Source organism: Oryx dammah, unplaced genomic scaffold (assembly GCF_014754425.2).
Source record: "Oryx dammah isolate SB20612 unplaced genomic scaffold, SCBI_Odam_1.1 HiC_scaffold_26, whole genome shotgun sequence".
NCBI lineage: Eukaryota > Metazoa > Chordata > Mammalia > Artiodactyla > Bovidae > Oryx > Oryx dammah.
The window spans coordinates 71,897,869-71,920,898 of NW_024070210.1; the positions used below are offsets into that span (position 1 = coordinate 71,897,869).

Consider the following 23,030-nt stretch of genomic DNA (forward strand, 5'->3'; position numbering starts at 1 on the left):
AACCTGAACATCATTTTCAGATCTAGGGGAAGACATTTTCATTTCAATCATGTTACAGGGAGAATTTCTATTAAGATGAAAAAGGAGACGAGTTGGAGACCTGGTAAATATTTTAACATTGGTTCCACTTGGTGTGATAATGGAGAACTCCTCGGGGAAAACATACCACAGAACCAGACACAGTGGGTGCTGAGTGTCAGGCCCACAAAATACAAGAGTCTTTATCCTTGTCCTAACTCCAAAGAAACTGACTTTGCAGTGGCAGACAACTGGCAGATAAATGTATTCAACAGCTATCAATTGTGTATCTGCTCTGCGCAAGGTCAATAGTGAAAACTCACCATTTTCTGTGTTTGCATTTTAGTGTTCCAGACCCTGTTAGAGGTAGAGATGAACAAGATGGCACCTGCACTGGTTCTGGCACCCGTGACGCTTTTACCCTGAGGAGAAATGATCCATGTGGCTTGCTGGCAAGCACTTAGCTTGCTTAGGAGCAAGCTCTCCACACTAACTGTTCTCATCACCATTCTGAAATCTTTGTGTCACTGAGGCACAGCTGTCCTAAGGATTTTAATACTGCAATTCATAGGCCTTTTGTTAAACAATAAGGCCCCAAATGACTTTCTACCTAGATGTAAACATGTGTTTCCCTTCAAGATTTCAAAATATTCCCTAGCAACACAAACTCTCTGAACTTTTAGCTTCCTGCTACGGTTGTGTAAAGTCAGCTTCTTCTGAGTCACTGGTTGATTTTTTTCTGGTAGTATGGTTTACCAATTACCTCATCATTATCATTTCTTGTCCACTGACCAGAAAGGTTGCAGTTGTACATGACAGTTGTATTTGGCATTCTATATGGTCTCCCTATCAACTCACTTTTGAGGCCTAGTATATAACAGAGAATGTTCTTTTCTATATAACAGCTTATTAGTTTCACCCACTATTGTGCTAAGCATGCATTTTACCTGCATTATTTCATTTCCTCCTCACAGTGATCCTCTATGGTGCAGAGATAAAAATGACTAGGACCTGGTCACCACAAACTGAAGAACCAGGACTCAAACCAGGAAGATCTGACACCAGAGCTCTTGTTCTTAACCACTTCATTTATACTGCTTCTGCAAGAATGGCCTTTATATAATTAAAATTATATAATGTATTTAAAAAATTTATTAGAAGAGTAAATCCTAAGAACACAAAAACTAACTCTTGGTCAAAATGAAAGCTTTTTTTTTAATTGGTGTGCTGAAGAGACTGCTAGAGAGACATGTACCTTTACTGTTATTTACAAGTAGCACACAGGAGCAGAAAATGTGGTGATGAAAGACTATTTCTGTCTTTTTAGACATTCAGCACGTTCTCCCATCACCTAATTGTTTAGATATGTATTCTGCAGTGTCCTTAAGCTTCCCTACCATAGTCAAAAGGTACTGTATAGCTATTTGCATGTAAGTGGTGAGGTTTATTTTGAATAAAGAGTGAATGTAACTTTCATTTTTGCCTATAATATATAAACATGAATCAATAAAAATTCTTCCTGAATCTTCTCCAAGAAATGGCATGCATTTCCAATTAATCTTATAACTGTAACTGTTTGGCCATGTTCCATGATTGATAGATGTTATTTTAGTTCACATAGAGAGAGAGAAAGAATACACCCAGGCCAGAGGATGGGGTATATTAACTTTTAATCACATTTTGCTCACCTAGTCAGTGTTTTTTTTGAAACCCAACATACTTTGGATGATCTCTGTGACTACTGTTGTCAGTTCTTAACAAATTGCAAAAATGACATGCCCTACAAAATCCATCAAATTGATGACAAAACTTACACAGGGTCTAGGACATCAAGGCTATCCATTACCTTTCAAGGGTGGATGTCAATGGAAAATCACTAAGCCTCTATAAAAGATGGCTTTTAAGGAGCAGTTTGGCTGATGGGCTAGGAGAGAAGGAACTTGAAGTCTGACTAAAGATATGCAATGAAAGTGAGAAAAACATAGGGCAGAAACTAAAGAAATATTGAGATATTAAAAAACCATATATTTTCCTTCATTATTGCCTATATGACAGTATCCAAAACCCTTCAGACAAGGCCCTCCAGAAGCTGTGCTGGCCTGTTCTTCAGGTCTTACTTCCCAGAACTCTGCCCTGAGTTTTCTGTCCTCTATCACACTGGGTACTTTTTCCCAGCGACATGGTATACCTTCATGTTTGAGTGCCCCTGGTATCTTTCCACCTCTGCCCCCATGTCATCTGCTTCACAAAATGCCACTCTCTTTTTATGAGAACTCTGCACCTCTCCTCTCTCCCACCTCCACTCACCACCCCCAACAAGCACAAGTAATTGCCTTTCCCCCTGGCTCCTCTGGTTCTTTCAGTATCTTCTTTATCAGGCTGACATTTGCTAAGGGTCAAATGCAGAGCCCTTTTCAAGGTCTTGTCTCCAAATCTAGTCACATAAAGTACTGGAGGTTAGGGCTTCAACATATGGATTCTGGGCAAACACAATTTAGCCCATAACAGTATCCACTACCTCATTTATCCTTACAAGCAACAGCTGCAGCCTCTGTGTACCTCTGCACTATTTTCACGATTAGTTTCTTCAAAAACACAGCGTTTCTGTGCCTAACTCTACTCCTTCTGGCTCCCACAGTCTAGACCTCAAGTCTATTTATTTTGGAAAGCGACTTTGTTCCTTTATGAGTGAATAAAGACAATGGTTCCAAATTCCAGGGTTTCTTACAGAGTTTAAATTGTCAAAAGCCAAGCCCTCACATCAATATAAGGAAACAGCAAAACAACCCCCTTTTTTAGCATCGAGAAAACAGGAAACAAATATATTTTGGGGAGGTTGCAGTCATTAAAAGCTTGACAAAGGAATCTAAAGGTACATATATTAGCCATTTCAAGTGGACAAATGCTGGCTAGTTAAGAAGGATGACTGGTGCTTACTACCTAGTATATCAGCCTACATTCTGACCCTGGGACCTATGAAACACCCATTGATATGAAGGGATTCTTTCATGTGAAAAAAAAAGAAAAGTGCTAACTTTTCAAAGGGTCCTAATTCCAGGCCAAAATGAGAAGCATTGACTAAAGCCTCTTTAGAATCCTGCAAACTTTCCTGCCTCCACATTCGTCAGGGGTAAGCAGGGGGACTCTTAGGCAGGATGAAGACACTATGTTTAGAGGGCTCACCTATTTCCATCTCCTCTCTCATAAACCACTCTCATACTGTGCCCAGAAAAAGAAATAACCTGCGATCCAAGGCACTGCTTTTGAGCTCCAAGTGGAAAACTGCAGCAGATGAAACTAACCATGACCTCAATCTGGAGCTGGCCTGATGTTGGGCCTCCTTACTTCAGAGGGGGAATCACTATCCCCTGTGCTCTTTCACTCAAGTGCTGTAAAGTGGGGAAACAATACAGACGTTCAAGACATGGTAACTCCTCTCCAATCAAGAATTCTTTTCCTTTTCTGTGCGGGAAAATTTGAAATCATCCCTGTGGGAAGGATTGTTTTGGGGGTGAGGGAATGCTGATGCTACCCTTACCAAGCTACTATATTCTTCTCTCCCCTTTCACTTCCTCAGGCTTTTAATAGATTACTTCAAGCTTTTAACAGTTTACATCAGTATGGTGATGCAATTTATGTGTGTAAACAAATGGAAATAGCTAGTAAATATTCAGAAAGCAGCAGAACCATCTTTTAACACACATTATACTGGTGAGTATTTTTTCATAATTTCCCAGATCTACTGCTGAAGAGCATTTCCTAGAGATCTTTGTAGCAATGTATGCATCCAAATATAGTGTGAGGCATCACCTCACTGGAGTCTGAATGGCCATCACCAAAAAGTCTACAAACAATAAATGCTGGAGAGGGCATGGAGAAAAGGGAACCCTCCTACACTGTTGATGGGAATGTAAATTGGTACTGTCACTATGGAAAACAGAATGGAGGTTCCTTAAAAAACACTAAAAACAGTTACCATATGATCCTGCAATCTCACTCCAAGGCCTATATCCAGATATCTATTTAGAAAAGATACATGCATGCCAATATTCATAGCAGCACAATTTACAGTAGCCAAGACATGGAAGTTAAATGTCCATCCACAGATGAATGGATAAAGAAATGTGGTAGATGTATACAATAGGGTATTACTCTGCCATAAAAAAAGTGAAATATAGCCATTTGCAAGAACATGGTGGACTGAGAGATTGTTATACTAAGTCAGACAGAAAAGACAAGTATATGAAATCATTTATATGTGGAATCTAAAAAGTGATACAAATGAACTTATTTACAAAACAGAAAGAGACTTATACACATAGAAAATAAACTTATAGTTACCAAAAGAGAAGGGGGGATGGAGGGGTAAATTAGGAGTCTGGGATTAATAGATACACACTACTATATATAAAATAGATAAACAACAAGGACCTACTGTATAGTACAGGAAAGTATAATCAATACCTTCTAATAACTTATATTTCCCTGGTGGCTCAGATGGTAAAGCGTCTGTCTACAATGCAGGAGACCTGGGTTCGATCCCTGGTTGGGGAAGATTCCCTGGAGAAGGAAATGGCAACCCACTCCAGTACTCTTGCCTGGAAAATCCCATGGACGGAGGAGCTTGGTGCAGGCTACTGTCTGTCCATGGGGTCACAAAGAGTCGGGCACAACTGAGCGACTTCACTTTCACTAATAACTTATAATGGAAAAAATCTGAACGAGAACACATATATACATGTATAACTGAATCACTGTGCTATATACCTGAAACCAACATACCACTGTAAATCAAGTATACTTCCAATTTAAAAAATTAGTCTATGCTGATGGCTATTAGAGCATCCAAAATACAAAGTTGTGTTAGAAGACTATCAGCACAAAGTCATAGGCAGCTATGGGAAAGTAAGCATTTTTTAAAGGAGCCTTTAAAAAAAAGGCTTATGTATATCAGGCTGTGAAAATACCTATTAGTAATTTTTTTCCAGATTAGTGTTGTATAGGTGCATGTCTGCCTCGTTTGTTTCATCCTCTCTCTTATCACTCAGAATTCTCCCTGCTCTTTCTCTAATTGCTGGGCAGCAGAGAAATGGAAGGATTAGGCTAAGCAAGTAGAGCCTGCAGAGAGCTGAAACAGATTTACTAACTTTGATGGCGGCTTCTAGTGAGTCCTTACCATACACATGGCTGGTTTGCCATAAAGCCAGCTGAGCTGATCACCCTAAATAGATTAAAAGATGACATCGACAGATTTTGAGCAGAAATGATTTCATTCTTTCCTCTCTCCAGTTACATGGTTAGCTGGTTCGTGCACCGATTTGTTATAGCACATGGGGCTGGCTCACAGTCGCTGCAAGCCTTCTGAAGTCTTGATAGTATCGGAAACTGTCTCCTGAGAATGTGCAAGAGAGGAGGTCTGAGCTCCTCTCCTTCAAGGACACTCTCTTCAATCCATTATCTCCTACTCAGGTGCAATAGTCTAGTCTATCAAAATACAGCGATTGAATAAAAATTTATTTCAGATAATGAATGCACTGATTTAATAACGGGTTTGTACTACATGGTATTATAGTTCCCTAAATGAACACTGAAATACTAAAATGGAAAAATTTACCATTGGTCCGAGTTAAATCATAGCCACTTCTGTTAAACTGAATACCCTAATAAGATACCAATCCATTTGATATTTTTTAAAAATGTGTTATCTTATATAAGTGCTTAACATTTTCCAGCTGTTTTAAAGCCAACTGTTTTTCCTATCACACGTACATCTGGCATCAGGCAAACAGATTATAGCCATGGACAACTGACTAATTTATGATGTTTTTGTATTTTCATATTTTTGGCAGACTAATCCAGGTTGATATATTAGCCTAGCTTTCTTAGATGAATCTTAAAATCTTGTGTTCTTAACAACCCTTTTACCTTTTTCTCTCCCAAACCCTAGAATATTTTTGTCATGTCCTAAAATTTAATTAAAAAACAGAGACAGGGAGAATGAATTGAACCTTTATGTTCTGTCCTCTAGTGCCCCTTCTGTAGTTGACTTCCTAGAAGGAATTATGAATCTGTGTACCAGTGTTTCTTTTGAAAGATCTTTATACTTTTGATCGTTTTTCTTTCTAAATTAATTAGGCACACTGACACTTGGTGTTTGCATTCCTACTGTCAGAACTGCATTTTGTCCAAATGCAACGGGAGCTTCGCAAGTCAAACCAAGCAGGAGTAGAATCAGTTGCTTGCCTTTGCAAAAGAAATATGAAGTTTTAAGCCACAGGGAATGGAGGCAAGACTACTTTCTGTGTTGGTTCTGTTTCTGCATCTTGAGTTAGAGAGGCCAAATCCACTCACCTTCTCAGAAGTCTTTCTAATCTGACATCCCCTAGTGGGCCATCCCTTAGCTACTTATGGGAAATCATAACTGCTGGGTTGAATATGCCATATTCTTCCTTTAAATATCCACCCAAGGCCTCAAAGTAATGGATGTGTTTTTAATAAATCTAATATATAAATCATTCATCAGATACACTTCAAAACAGAGCAGCTATCAGAACACCCTGAAAGATTCATTAGAACATTTTTTTTTGGCAGACATGTCACAGAGTTAAATAAATGTGTGTCAACTCAAAACTGAGATGAGAAATGGCAGAGTGTTTTATGGGTTGAGTCAAGAAGATAGGAATTCTAGTCTCATCTCTATTGCTGACTTGTTTAATGACTGTAGTAATATTTATGTCTTGTTCCTAACTACTCTTCCTCCTGGCCAAAAAAAACAGATAATGTCTATAGAGGATGTTGAGCTCCTAAGAGAAGGGCCCTAAATAAGTTCAGTTGTCAGTAATAAAGCCCTGCCTTTATAAGCATGGAGCCAGTTTGCCTGGATTCAAGTCCCAGCCCCACCACAGCTCGGCACTCAACCGTGAGTTAATCCACCACTGAAGTGCACTGGGTATTATACATAATACCACAATGAACATCTGTTAACACATAGATATGTTTATGCATTTATATGATTATATCTGTAAGGAGAATGCCTAAAAGTGAACTTCTTCACTCTAAGGTTGGGGAAATTTTAAATGTTCATGTATATTCCTAAATAGCCCTCCAAAGAGGCTATACCAAATGTGTACTCTGGACAGTATACGTAAATTCCTATTTCTCTACACCTTTGTCCATATCATTCACTGGCAATTTTAATTTTTTTAATCTTTATCAGTCTCAGAAGTGAAAGATGGAATTTGACTTTAATTTGAACTTCTTTAATTTTGAGTGAAGATACTCATCTTTCCATATTTTGATACCCATTCATTAGTTTATGCATATCCCAATCCCTGTTTTCTATTGGATACCTGGTGAATTTTTTTTTCATTGAATCATAAAGTACTTGGCAGAGAAAGATTAAGATCTTTGTAAAAAATATAATTTGGAAAGCAATTCTGATTAATTTTGGTCATGAGGGATATTAATAAATTTGAGAATTTTATGGTGATTGGCACTTTTTGTTGTTCTTGCTGTTCAGTCACTACGTCATCTCTGACTCCTTTGTGACCCCATGGACTGTAGCACACCAGGCTCCTCTGTCCTTCACTATATCCCAGAGTTTGCTCAAATTCATATCCACTGAGTAGGTAATGCTATCTAACCATCTCATTCTCTGCTACCTCCTACTAACTGAAAAAGGATAAAACCTCCCCAAGCATGAATAGTGAAAGGATATCACCTAAGTTATTACAATAACTATGGAAATAATCCAGATTATATGTAAAGCACAATGTAAAGGAGTCTAAGGTCTGATGTCTGCTGTTAAAGGATTCAAAGTAAATAACAGAAGATGAAAGGATAAAAATCTCAGACGATAAGAGGAAGAAGTGACCATAAATACTGCAAGAACTGAGGAAAGAAAGTTCATCTTTGTTGGAATGGTTAAAGGATATTGCTTAAAATAAAACCACATGCTAAACAGACAGAGAAAGATTAATAAGTATAAAAGTGAGAAGCAAGGAGAGGAAAGAGACAAAGGTGAATGGAATAGAGGCTTGGATGGAGGAATAGGGAAAAGTTTACACACAGAAAAGTGGGTTGGGGTCAAATTATTGAAGGTCTTGGCTATCTGGTTTAGCTTGGATTCTACACTGTTGGAGCAAATGAATATTTTTGTGAAGAGCACTGATATAATAAAAATAATTTTAGGATGATAACAAGTGAATGGAAAATACTGAGTTACAAAAGGAGATGAGTATTTTATGAATACTTTCTGTGGGGAAGAATCAACTAATTCAAAGGAAGAGTGGTTTATATTTTCTTCGATTTATGATACATAGAACTAATGCTAAATAATGTTACCTAAGAAAATAAGAAAGATCCCAAAACCCAGAATTCTCTGTGTATGTGTTGAACATTCCAATGCAGTCCCTTTTTCTAAATCTGTGATTCAGCTTTCATACCCTTTCACTCACTCATCCTAATGATGGTGAGCTTTTCTTTGTTAGGTCTGGAATTCATACTGGTCTTTTCACAGACTTAGAAATTCCAAACATGCTATTGTCATTACACCTCATCTGTCATCCTAAGGAATGGCTTTATTTATTCCTGTGATTTAAAGAAATAAAGTGATTGTAGAAGGGGATTAGAATAATGGGAGGAAGGTGTTGGCTACATAGAACCAGCAGTTCCTTTCTTACTCTATTTCCCTTACATGTTGGTAAGGGCTAGGTAATAGCTCTGAGAGTTCTCTGCACTGTAAATGCAGCAATCATTCAACAAGTATTTACGGAGCACCTAAAATGTGTCCTGAACTGTGCAAGGCACTGGAAACACATCCTGATTGCAGGAGGGCACAGGGAGCTCTATTCAGTGCTCTGCGGTGACCTAAATGAGAAGGGAGTCCAACAAAGAGGGGACATATGTATACATTTAGAGGACTTCCCTGTAGCTTAGACTGTAAAGAATCTGTCTGCAATGCAGGAGACCTGGGTTCGATCCCTGGGTGGGGAAGATCCTCTAGAGAAAGGCATGGCAACCCACTCCAGTGTTCTTGCCTGGAGAATCCCATGGACAGAGGAGCCCGGTGGGCTACAGTCCGTGGGGTTGCAAAGAGTAGGAGGTAACTGAGGGATTACCACTGCTACTACGTATATGTATAGCTGATTCACTTCTCTGTATAGCAGAAACGAACACAAAGCAACTATACTTCAACAAAAGTTAATCTAAGAATAAAGCCAGCCTTTGCTCTTATGAAGCTTACAGTGTGGTGGGACAAATATAAACAAGTCCACATTCTATCACTGCTGCTCCTCACGGGTGACAGGGGGCTGGGCTCCTCTCTCAAAATTTTCCTACATAACAACCCTATACTGTTGTTAGGGTTTACTTCATGTATTTTTATGTGTTCACTTTTGATAGGCATAAGAGGATAAAAGGAATTCAAGCAAAAAGTATCTGGCAAACAGGAAATAGCAGATGTGCTAGTCGCTACGGAAATCACCAAACAGTAAAAATGGAACCAAATCATAGAATTGGAGAGCTACAGTAAATACATCCACCAAAGTAAACTTTCTAATGTGGGTAATGAGTACTAAATTGATGGCACAGACAGTAAGTGCCATGGAAACTCAGAGACTTCCAGAAGGCACCATGTCTCAAAGGATGGGTTGAGTTTGAACAAGGTAGAGGACATATGAGGAGTCAGTGAGAGTTAGTGAAGCCCAACACAGACTGATTTACACAGGAGTGGTTCAGGGGTTCCCAGCAAGGCTGCAAACTTGGGGTCCTATGATTTAAATTGGCTTCTCTTTCTCTCTCCATCTCTTGGCTTTGCTCTCCTCTGCACTAGATTCAGTCTCAGATGAACTGACTCTACATAGTAGCTGCAAGGCTTACATCTTGCTTCTTAACTACCCAAAACAAAAGACAGTGTCCCTTTTCCAATAGTCTAAGCAAACTCCTGTGATTCACCCTCATTGGATCAACTTATGTAATTTTCCCATCCCTGAGCCAATCTCTGTAGTTAGGGGGGTGGAATTCAGATTGCCCAGGTCTGGGGTATGTCTCCACCCTTAGAACAGAAGCAGGTAGGGTCAACCTTATTTAACAATATCAGAACAATATCAGGAAGGGGTTAGTGGTTTCCCAGAGGAAACAAACTATGCTGTAATTAGAAAAATAAGAACCATCATCATTATCATTGGAAGCTCTCTATAATAAAGAATTACTATGTAGTGGGTACTGATCTAACCAACTTCCTTACATTACTTATTTACTCCTCCTAACATCCCTGTGAGGTAGGTAATCATCCCATTTCTAGATGGGGAGACAGAGGCATGGAGATGTTAAGTAATTATCACATGGCTAGTAAATGGCAGACCCAGGAGTTGAACCCAGACTTCAAGTTCAGGCTCTTACCTGCTCTAGTACATTCTGATTGACTTCTATACCCACAGAGTAACACTTAGGCTCAGAAACGAGCAAAGTATATGAAGACCAATGAGAAGACCAGTAATTCAGCAAGATGGTAATTTTGATCTACTCTCACAGTTATGGAAACAATATCCAAAAAGCCAACAGGTTAGGCCATCCTCATGAGGAGGATGAGCAGTTCCAGGCAACCACTGACTGAACTCCCAAGGGAAATGAAATGGTCACCAGAGAAACCAGAATAATTCCTCAAAGGCCACTCCAGCCCAGTTCTCTCAACAGCTTGTAGTTACACTTTGATACAATTTACCAAGGACTGATTTCATATCCATGTCTCTTTCTCTCCTGCTTTGAAACATCAGTCACGCAACATATATAGATCTTAGTTAAAAACTAACAATGCATTCAAAAACACACACAAAATCAGACGACTGCCATTTGGCATAGAGAAGCAGACCCAGGCTTGAGTCTGTTTATTGCGCATTTCCTGATGCAAAGAAAAGCAAACACAGTCGAGAAAACACCACAAACCATTATATGGCGACAGCCCGTGCACTTCAGAAGAGAAATGGATACATTAGGAAAAGTTTTTCTCCCTTTGATGTAGAATATGCTATCTTTTTTGTATTAAAATGGGAGTTAACTTTAAATAAATAAAATTCAGCCTGTAGGCTTCAGAAAACTAATGCCCTATTTTGACAGTGTCATTTCTCTGATCCCTGAAAGCATTATGGGAGTTAACTTGGGCCTTCATCATGATTTTCCTTTACGGCGTGGAGAGCACATTACTTTTTCATCTCTGCTTTATTGATTTCCCCTCACTTCCTCCCACATTTTCTCTTTGCCAGCTGTTACCTGTGCCCCTTCTGCTTTCCCAAGCGCTATGAGGGTAGATAGAGAGAATGTCTTCTGTGTTTTTGGCTGTGGGCAGTCCAGGCACTGCTGCCTCAGTGCTCCATCCTCTATTCTGCACAATTTGGAGGGCAAAAGATAAGCCAAGGACCCTAGACCTGCCTTCAAGAAGAGATCAGGATGAGCCTCATGTTCCTGCAATGAAACAGAGGAAGAATGTGCAATTTGTAGTTTGTGGTGGTTGCTTAGTTGCTAAGTCGTATCCAGCTCTTTGTGTTCCCATGGACTGTAGCCAACCAGGATCCCCTATTCATGAAATTCTCCAGGCAAGAATACTGCAATGGATTGCCATTTCCTTCTGCAGGGAGTCTGCCCAACCCAGGGATTGAACCCACATCTCCTGCATTGCAGGTGGATTCTTTGCCGCTGAGCCACTAGGCAAGTCCACAATTTGTATAGTAAGCATGTCTTTAATTGGACTTGAGGATGTGCCTCCTCCATTCAGGATACAGGGTGCATGAGACTGGTGGAAAACAAAACTCATTCTCTTTTGTGAGTTTTAATTTTCCTAAAAGAGCCCCAAATAGTCAAATATTAGGTAATTTTAGTCCTCTGCTGCTAAGTTGCTTCAGTCATGTCTGACTCTGTGCGACCCCATAGACGGCAGCCCACCAGGCTCCCCCGTCCCTGGGATTCTCCAGGCAAGAACACTGGAGTCGGTTGCCATTCCTTCTCCAATGCAGGAAAGTGAAAAGTGAAAGTGAAGTCGCTCAGTCATGTCCGACTCTTAGTGACCCCATGGACTGCAGCCCACCAGGCTCCTCCATCCATGGGATCTTCCAGGCAAGAGTACTGGAGTGGGGTGCCCTTGCCCTCTCCATTTTAGTCCTCTAGAATTTGGTAATAGAATGAAGCCTTTTTTCTTTTAAACAAAATTACTCAAACAAGGGGCACTATGCAACAAGAGAAAAACACTGATAACAAGTATTTTGACCCTTGCAATTGTTCATTTTGGCCATTCTTAGAATTCTAGAAATTGCCTCTAAAAACAAATGTATTTGAAAGATACACTTGTACAGGCAAGATTACAACTGGAAAAATAAAGTTCTTTAATACAAAACAGTTGCCATGATTAAAGAGTTTTTCATAATTTCTTCATTGTTGATAAGATTTGGAAACATAGCTTCTACAGTTTTTTAAAAAACAAGAGGTGTGTGCGTGTGTGGTGTGTGTGTGTGTGTGTGTGTGTGTGTGTGTGGCTAAAGAAGGTGGGGATTCATGGAATTTTATGCAAAACTGGGTATGCATATGCATATGTTCTTGTTCTGGAGAAAGGCTTGGTAGCTTTCATCAATTCTCAAGAGGGTTTGAGACAGGAAGTGTTCTCCATTTGCCTGTCTCGCTTGCTTTCCGCACACTAGCCCTCCCTTTCTTCTTTGCAGTCAGTGCTCTGTCTTGCCAGCTTCCTATTTATCCCTCCCCAGATGAATTGTTTTTGTTTTCTGACCTAGTGAGGCTGGGCCAGGGGAGCTCAGGAGCTGCTTCGCTGGTGGTGATGCTGACAGACAGATGGCAAGACCACTGGGAGTAGCAGTGAGTAGCTTCTGGGTAAGCTGTTAGGAGGATGAATGGTGCACCTTGACCCATGCTGAGCAGCACCTTCTAGGCGGGAAATGGGGCATCCAAGATGCCACCCATGTAGACAAATCCCCGTGAGAGTGAGGATAACGGCAAGGGGAAAAACTGAATCTGGCAGTAGTTTTCCCTGAATACTTCACTGTTATCTATTTGTTTTCATTCAATTATATTTTTATTTGATATTTTGGGGGATTTTTTTCCCCATTTTCCTTAGCTTCTGTACTGTCTTTCTTATGGGACAAATAGGAAGTACTATTTCTGGCAAGACAGGATTTTCTGTCCTGTTGATTGATGGGTTAATTTTTATTGAGCACAGCACGCTACCAGCAGAACCAAAACTCCAAGTCAGAATTCCAGCTCTAGGAATTTATGTTCTAATGAAAAGGATGACAGACAACACATGCAGTCCTCCTCCCAGTTTCTTTCTTTTATGAATATCCCCTCTTATTTCTCTCTCTTAAGATAAGTCTACATAAGCAAAAAGTGCATACTGAGGCAATTAGACACATAACTTGGGCCCAGAAACATGCTATCAAAACAACAAAGACAGCCAACTGGATCAGGCAACCTGGTCAGGGGCTGGAGTCCAGTTTCATGGAAAGAGTTTCACTAATCATATTCGCTGAGTAGCTGCTCAATATCGAGCTTTAAAAGAATCAAATATTCCTCCAGATTCTTTTGGTTTCATTCTATATCAAGTTAGATTCAATTATGTCAGGTTAGATTTTTAAAAGTTACATTTTTGGAGTATGTAGTAGCTTAAAACAGAAATCCCTTCACTGAAATACAACTCAATACTGTATGGTATAACTTCATGAAGAGGTAATGATTTTTTTAAAAGTCATTTGAAGAATGCTTCATTGTCCCTCCAAGGCCATGATATAAGGATCCATATGATCATTTGTTCAGTAAATTAGTGGCCCCCCCAAAGAAATTTCCCTTTCCAAACCATTCTATTTCCCTTCTCTCGAGCACTCAGAGCTAAATAATTGGGTGAGTGCATGCTTAGTTGCTCAGTCATGTCTCTTTGTGACCCCATAGACAGTAGCCTGCCATGCTCCTCTGTCCATGGAATTCTCCAGGCAAGAATACTGGAGTGGGTAGCTATTCCCTTCTCCAGAGGATCTTCCTGACCCAGAGATAGAACCCGGTCTCCTGCATTGCAGGTAGATTCTTTACTGTCTGAGCCTAGAATGTTTTGCAATTTGCTTATAGCAAATTTCAGTGGTGAAATGAACAAACCGTGTCACCCTGAATCAGTCCCAGTATTTCCAAGCCATCATTTCTACATCTATAAAATGAAGTATATGGGAGATGATGAAGTCCAGCTATGAAGCACCAACACACACACACACACACACATTCTTATATGACTTTTGAACTCATTCATATCTTTATTTAATTACAATAAAAGCTTCGTAAAAGCCCTGCCCATGGGCTATATACCCCTGGTTCCTGGCACATAAAAGGAAAGCACTAAGGGCAGGGAGGTGGGAGGGGGGTTCAGGATGGGGAACACATGTGCACCCATGGCTGATCCATGTCAATGTATGGCAAAAACCACTATAATACTGTAAAGCAATTAGCCTCCAATTAAAAAAAAAAGGAAAACACTAAATACACCCTGAATGAGTAATTATCCAATGTTCACAGCAGTGTGTTCTGCTGCATGATGCTTTGAATCCTTCTTTGGAAGGAAGCAAAACCCATATGATAAATTCTCATAATTTATTTGTACATAAAATTCTTACACCCTATTTTAAAATCTTACATTTAATCTGCCTGTGTAGCTACAGCTAAAATTTTGCCATTTCTTTCTCCTCCACTTTTCTCTTACTGAACTCACTGTTGTGCACACTTTTCATAAAAGGCCCAATTTAAAAATAAAGCTAAAACACAGAACATGAAACTTGCAGGCAGGTGCCTAGGGTTTGGCATGCTGGGAAAGAAGTGAGCATGGTCCCCAGGCCCATGGAGGCCAGGTTCGCTGCCACCAACATACCCGCTGACAGCCAATCCAACACCACACAGAGGAAGCAAAGCTCTTTGCTCCCTAAGCTAACAATGTTAAACTCCCATGACCCCTAGCAATGGGGCTGATCCTGAAGAACTGGGCAGAAGGAACCAACCAGAGTCCCGGGAGACCCCTGAGATTCTTGTTGCCCTTTGAAAGGGTCCACAGTGAGGCATATGGTCAAAACACTTCCAACAAGGTTAAATGTGCAGATTTTATTTTTTCCTAACAAGTCAGAGGTTCTCCTCTGAACAAAAAGCCTAGCCAGAATACAGAGATCGTGTCCTCAGATAGGTGGATAGCAGGGAGTTAAAAGGTGGATTATGGGGAAAAACAGAAGAGTAAGGGGAAAGAGAGATGGGAAAGTAACCGTACTTGTGGAGCTGGTTTTCCAGTACTAAACCTCCAGAGCATTTGATAGGCAATGCTTCCCTCTAGTGGACAAATGGGATAAGCACAGGTTCCAATGAAATGGCCATAACAATTTAGGACATGAGTTTGAGTAAACTGGGAGTTGGTGATGGACAGGGAGACCTAGGTCGGAGAAGGCAATGGCACCCCACTCCAGTACTTTTGCCTGGAAAATCCCATGGACAGAGGAGTCTGGTAGGCTGCAGCCACCTATGGGGTTCCACAGAGTCAGATACAACTGAAGCAACTTAGCAGCAGCAGCAGCAGGGAGGCCTAGTGTGCTGCAGTCCATGAGGTTGCAAAGAGTCAGACAGGACTGAGCGACTGAACTGTAACTGAACTGTAGCAATTTAGGAGCATTTTTTGTTGCTTGGGATTTCTGTCTAGTTTTAGGCTTCGCTGATGGCTCAGCAGGTAAAAAAAAATCTTGCAATGCAAGAGACACAGGCTGCTGCTGCTGCTAAGCTGCTTCAGTCGTGTCCGACTCTGTGCAACCCCATAGACGGCAGCCCACCAGGCTCCCCCATCCCTGGGATTCTCCAGGCAAGAGCACTGGAGTGGGGTGCCATTTCCTTCTCCAATGCATGAAAGTGAAAAGTGAAAGTGAAGACACAGAGGACGCAGGTTAAATGACTGGGCCAGAAAGATCGCCCACAGGAGGAAATGGCAAATCACTTCAGTAATCCCATGGACAGAGGAGTCTGGCGGGCTATAGTCCATGGACTTGCAAAGAGTCTGATATGAGTGAGCACATTAGGTACATACACACATCTAGTTTTAAGATTATTTTGTTTTTAAATATTAAAATGAAAAAAAACCAAACCTTTTACCAAAACACAAAACTTTGTAAAAGAATTTGTATGGCTTTTCTCCTATTGCTTTCTCCACTTATTTTCCCATGATGTCCCTTTCTACTTCAGTTGTGCTGGGCCCTGTCAGCAAACCACTTGGCCCTGCTCCCCGAAATGGCCTGAGGAAGGTTGCACCTCATGTGCTGCCTTCTTGAAGCCCACAGGGAAGGGAATGGGGTGGAAATCTGCCCTCACTGCTCCCTTCTACTGGAAGCCTCTGTTCTCCCTTCCTCGTATGGCTGCTTCCTTCTCACCACTTAGCTCAGCTCAGAGGCCACCTGGCTATGGCAGCCCCAATCTAACCCAATCTAGCCCCACCTTCCCAGGGTGTCAATCCATGGTACATGATCATTCTTCTGGCTTTATACAATTCATCACTTTCCAAAATTATGTTGTTTACTTGTTTCCTTATTTTCTGATTCTCTCTCCCTCAATCACAATATAAGCTTTATAATAGTAGGGATGTTATCTGGCTTTTTTTTTCATTGATATATGTCCAAGCACTAGATAATGTTATAGGAGCTTGTCACACAGCAAGCTCTCAATAAATATTTTTGAATGAATGAATGATTAAGAATATTTATCTCCTCAGCCTTCTCTTCCAATAGCAATGTTTTTGTCTAACATCTTGCCATCTCTAATGTTAGAAAAGTGGGGACATGGAAATGCAGAATTTCCCTTGGGAACTGCAAGGTACAAAACCTCTAACCACACACTGGCAGAGGAAGCAGATTAGGATTGAAAAATACTAGTACTAGGTTTAATTTCTAAGACTGATTATATATGTTTTCCCTTGTCTACACAGCAAAAAGTCCTATTTTATTCAGGCATGGTTATCTAAACAATAGAAAGTGAAATTCGCTCAGTCGTGTCCAACTCTTTGCAACCCCATGGAAGCTTTCAGGGAAGCATGGCTCTGCGCTAGGATGACACGCAAATTTGTGAAGTGTTCCATATTTTGGGGGGCTTCCCTCATAGCTCAGTTGGTAAAGAATCCCCTACAATGCAGGAGACCCCAGTTTGATTCCTGGGTTGGGACGATCCGCTGGAGAAGGGATAGGCTATCTACTCCAGTATTTGGGGGCTTATCTTGTGGCTTAGCTGGTAAAGAATCCGCCTGCAATGTGGGAGACCTGGGTTCAATCCCTGGGTTGAGAGGATCCCCTGGAGAAGGAAAAACAATAGAAATACACAGAAAAGATATAGAAAAGAACAAGATGATAAAGAAAAGTCTCACCTTCTTATTAATTATCCTATTAGTAAATGCCAGTTGGTAGTATGAGTCAGCCTAACTGATTTAAGAAAAGACATAAACTGAAGAAAATACACAGCCCATCATCCCAGAATCATTTATAAGAACACTGTACCCTTTTCTTGGTAATGCTAGTACTATGCTGTAAGGACCAAATACCTGCCTCCATTATGTCTTTTAAAGCAAATATTTTCATTTCCTTACTTAATTGTAGAACCATCTTTATAAGACCTGTTTTGATAGCTTGCTTATATCAGGGCTACTTTTTCTTACTGTACCATTTTCCCCTGCTTTTTCCCCATAGAAAATATAATGATATAATATACCACCCCAGTGCATAAAACAAACAAATTCTAGCTGCTCTGGTATAAGCCATGTTAAGGTCCCAAGGTGGTGACCAGTAAGCCCCACCATCCTCTTCTCCCTCTCCCATCCTCTTCTCACCGTGAAAACCGCAGTTCTCTCTGTGAGGCTACAGGGCGCCTGAGTACAGATAGGAGCCAACAGATCACACCCATGGTGATCCCAAAACTTTAAAAAATATTCTAACATCTACTATTAATTACAGTTAAAGAGTGGCACTTGTTAAATTCGCTGGTGTGTGATTTCCATACATTTGTTCGTTTAGTAGACACTTTATTTGTAGATTGTGTTCCCATCATGTGTCAGGCTCTGCCAAGAGCAGGGAATACCTGTGAGACAGACAGGGACTCTGCTTTCACAGAGGTTAGTGTCGTGGGAGATAGTGGAAAAAGCAGGTGAGTATAAGGAAGGTAGCAAGTGTGATGATGGAGCAAATACAGAGAGAAGAACACAGGGAGTGCGGCCAGCAGGAGATTCACAGACCAAGAAGGGCTTTCTGGAGGTGGAGATATAGACAGACGAGGGAAGAGTCTGGAAAGAAGTTTCCAGCTAAGAGAATAACAAGCGTACACAGTTCTTCCTCAACTGGAGGAACTGGCAGAAGCTGTTTCAATGGAGCCTCAAGTGTGTAGGGGACAGAACATGGAACGGAGGGAAAGACGAGGCCGGAGAGGTGTGCGGAGCGCACATCACAAAGGGTCTTGTTAGTCACTGTAAAAAGTCTGTGTGTTAGTTGGATGGCAATGTCAACGTCTTGAGAGATTATAATACGGGAAATGATGACTGAGCTGCAGCGTGAAGAATGGCAGCAAGACTGATAAATGTGATCAATAAGGAGAAAGTTGTAGCAATGGAGATGAGAGACGACGGTGGTCTGAGTCAGAAAATGGCCACTGAGATGAAGACAGATGGAGTCAAGAGATACTCCAAATTAGACCTGCTTAGTTAAATATGGGGGTGGGGGGGAGGTGAAGGTAAACAACGCTTCTGTCTTGAGCCACTGACTGGATGGAGGTTCCATCACCAAAATAGTGGAACTAATATGGGCAGAAAGATAATTAGTTTTATCTGGACGTGTTGGGGAACATACCTGAGGGACAAGCGAGTGTAAATAATCAGGCTGTAGTTATGTATGTGAATTTGAAACTCAGAACTGTGGGCAACGGATAAAGATTCAGGAGTCATCAGCATTATGTGCTACGTGATCCTTGAAGACACGACAATACTTAAGATATCCAGAAGATTTTATAGAGAAAGAAAATAGAATCTACAATAGAACTCTGTGGGACAACAGTACCTGTAAGGGGCAAACAGGGAAGGGGGAGGCCCATAGGAAACAGAGAAGGAGAAGAAACGGAGGTAGAAGGCACGTTTCTGGAAGCCAAAGGAAGAGAATGTCCAGGCAGGAGAGTGGTTGTCTATGGTGAACTTTGCTGGGAGGTAACTGAGATGTGTTCTTTAGATGTAGCCAGAAGGCAGTCCTTAGTGACCTTGGTGAAAACAGCATCGGCGGAAGTCATAAGATCAGAAGTCACACTGTTGTGAGGTCAAATGAAGATGGGAATGTAGAAACAATAGTGAGACAATCCTTAGGAAGATTTTTCAAAAGATATTTTCAAAAGATATTTCCATCAAATGGAAAGCCATTTGATGTGTGTAGATTATCAACAAAATAAAATTTCTTTTGAAGTATGAAAAAAAATAAATAAAAGAAAAGGAAGTGGTATGGTGATAGCAAAATAGAAATGTGAGCTCAAGGGAGGTTTTCTGTTTGGTTTATGTGGAAATACTGACGGCAAGGAAAGTATGATTATTTCTATTACATAGAAAATGAAAGAGGTTAAGCAATTTGCCCAAAGTTATATAATCAACAGAACTAGGATTCAAACTTAGGTCTGTCTGGCTCCAAAGTCTTTGTCTTAACTATAAAAAGTACACAACTTAATTCTAGGTACTGGCTTCCCAACAGAATTTACTGTATTAGAATCATATTCCAATTAGTACTAGGGGAGAAAAGTATATTTCATGTACCCCAGGCCTATTTAATAGACCAGGAAACTGAAGCTAACCGTGTCTGGCTTAAGCTTGCACAGCTCACTGGCAGCAAATCTCAGCTCTGAAGTTCAGTGCTGTCTTCTTTTATTCTCTCATAACATTTCCACTTGGTTTAGAAGCAGATGTGGAACTGGAAAGTAAAGCATAAAGTACCTTGATAAGACAACAGATTGGGTTATGCTACTTAGATTTGCTGTGTGAATATCTATGTCTCTCTTCGTTAAGGCTAAACTGATCTCTGAAAACTCTGCTTAGCATTCTAAGATGTAAATAAGTAGAATTCTGAAGATACATACTGAGCCTCCCATACTTTATATCTCTAGTAAAAATTATCAAAATCAGCACTGTCACCTCAGTGTCAGTTGGTCATTCACCTGGCTAAACAAGTATATAATTATTGCCAAAGTTATCTTCAGGGAAATGAGTGTATCATTTTTGCATGCCTGGTTTGGTTTACCCAACAGGTATATAATTACAGATGGGATAATTAAGGGAAGTTATAAAAATGAGAGAATGTAAAACCATAGTGAAATAGAAAAATAACTATTTACAAAACTCTGCAGTAGAGGCAGTCAACCTTTTCAAGTTTGTATGCGCATCAGATTCAGTTCAGTGACACAGTGGTTTAAAACATGGAAAAATAAGATTTATACACGTACTTATAATCTCTTCATCAGATCTCAATACTTCCTAGTGAGTTCAGCTTCTGTCCTTCTCAACTAAATCTTTTTATAAATTTACTGATGAAAGTTTGTTCAGATTAGTATCTAGTTTTATTTATTGCTATTATTCACTTTTGCCTGATAGAGCTTTATCCATGCTAAATATGCTTTTATTTTATGATTTTAAGAATCTTGTAGATATTATTTAATTAAACTTCTTAAAAAAATGGGAATGAATAAGTAGGTGAGGAGTGCCATCTAGACAGGGTAAGTCCTTGGCACCTGTTCAAATACTTCCTATATACACCTACCTGCACCCAAGTTCTTGTCTCAGATTCAGCTTTCAGTGATTCAAACTAAAACACTACTTACATGGAGCATGTGCTCCAAAATCAGATTGCCTAGCTCAAATGCTAATCAGACATGTGCTAATTTTGTGACCTAAGGCAAGTTACTTACACGCTGCCCCTGCCCCTAGTCTCAGTTTATTCAGTAGACTGTGAGGATATACCGGAGAAGGCAATGGCAAGTCACTCCAGTACTCTTGCCTAGAAAATCTCATGGACTGAGGAGCTTGGTAGGCTGCAGCCCATGGGGTCACTACTAGTCAGACACAACTGAGCGATTTCACTTTCACTTTTCATTTTCACGCATTGGAGAAGGAAATGGCAACCCACTCCAGTGTTCTTGCCTGGACGATCCCAGGGATGGGGGAGCCTGGTGGGCTGCCATCTATGGGGTCACACAGAGTCAGACAGGACTGAAGTGACTTAGCAGCAGCAGCAGCAGCAGCAGTGAGGATATACATAATATCTATTTGGGGGATACTGTCCTCTATGAGTCTCTCTTATTCCTACATATCTTGTTAAGACCCAGACAGCCCTTTGTTCCACACTTCTCAAGCATTTTGCAAAGCCAGCAGCCATGCAAGCCAGAGATGACATCTTCCTCAGAGCAAAGCGTCGGCCTATTTACCACCCATTATAAAAGGGTCAGGTTTCCTAAGCTTAGGGTTCCCTTCCTATAACACCACACACTACAAGCTTCTCTAGGGGATCTTCCCAACTCAGGGGTCAAATCCAGGTCTCCTACATTGCAGATGGATTCTTTACCAGCTGAGCCACCGGGGAGCCCCTATCCGATGGCATTCCCACCCAACTTCAGGGCTGGAGGAACTGTGCACACACAGCTTTGCTCATGCTGTGAGCTGAGCTGTGAGTAATCAAGTCCTCTGTTTCTGACCCAGGAGACTTGTGTGTTCTGCCAGCATCCAAAAGCTTGCAAATAGAACACAATTTCAGATCCTTTGCAGCTCTTGATATATAACAAAATTTAAAGATGAAATGAGTTTGTTCATTGAAAATGTTTAGCACTCTTCCAGGCACTTGGTAAGCACTCAATAAATACTAGCTCTAACTACATCCTAACCATCAAACTTTGAGTATGCCCATGGGAGTGCCACATAAATAAAAGTGTGTACATGCTTGAAATCCCATTAGCAGCCATTCAATCCTGTGTGTTAAGGCTTTGTATATTTCCAGGAGTATACCTTTATACATTCCAGGTACAAATGCCCACAGAAAGGCTCCTTATGAACTCCTCTTTGCCATCGACATCTCAGTAACTACCAGTATTCGTTTCTCATAGAAGAACCTTGCAGGGGAAGTCTTAGGACATGTTCATTTTATATGATTAGCAGAGATATTGTGAACATGAGGTGTTAGCCAAATAAACAAACCTGAGTAGGAGCCACAGGTCTTACCATGAGGATGGTATCCATCAATATCTATCTTGCTCATTATTGTATTTCCAACATATAGCACAAGGCCTTCCAGGTGGCCCGCCTGCCAATGCAGGAGACATAAGAGACTGGGTCAGTCCCTGGGCTGGGGAAGATCCCCTGGAGGAGGGCACGGCAACCCACTCCAGTATTCTTGCCTGAAGAATCCCATGGACAGAGGAGCCTGACAGGCTACAGTCCATGGGGTCACAAAGAGTTGGACACGACTGAAGCAACTTAGCACACACACACAGTACAAAGCCTGACATAAAGCAGAGGGTCAGCAAGTCTTTTTGGATGAATGAATGCTATTCCAGAGAGAAGTGAAGGGAGATTTTCTTTGCCGTCCATAAGACTTCTGAGTCACTCCAGCGTTCCCATCCTCAAATTATACCCACCAAACAGGGCAATCATTTTACCCACTACACAAGGAGCTCCATCAAAAAATCTAAGATGAAAAGAAAATAAAATAACAAAACAAATTTTTGACCTATTTTGTTATGCATTGAAAGGCACACTTTGGCAGACAAAAAGGCTCAGCGCTATATAATTGTCATCAGTGTTTCACTTAATATTTTAATGAGCTGAACAACTGACATCTTGGCTGAATACATGCCTTTTGTTGGTCTTGTTACTAAGCAAAAAAAAAAAAAAAAAAGTGGTATAAAAACTTGCCCTTTTAAAAAAACTCATAATTTCTTAAAACATAAATACATCCCAA

At 40.6% G+C, this 23,030-nt stretch overlaps 1 long non-coding RNA gene across 1 annotated transcript in view; it reads right to left on the reverse strand.

The window, feature by feature from the left end:
- Positions 1 to 19,757: 19,757 nt before the first annotated feature.
- The window catches only part of LOC120853244, a 72,384-nt gene continuing 69,111 nt past the window's right edge, over positions 19,758 to 23,030 (reverse strand). The window contains exon 3 of the long non-coding RNA XR_005718746.1: positions 19,758 to 19,997. This is a non-coding gene — a long non-coding RNA (uncharacterized LOC120853244). The remainder of the gene's footprint in view (positions 19,998 to 23,030) is intronic.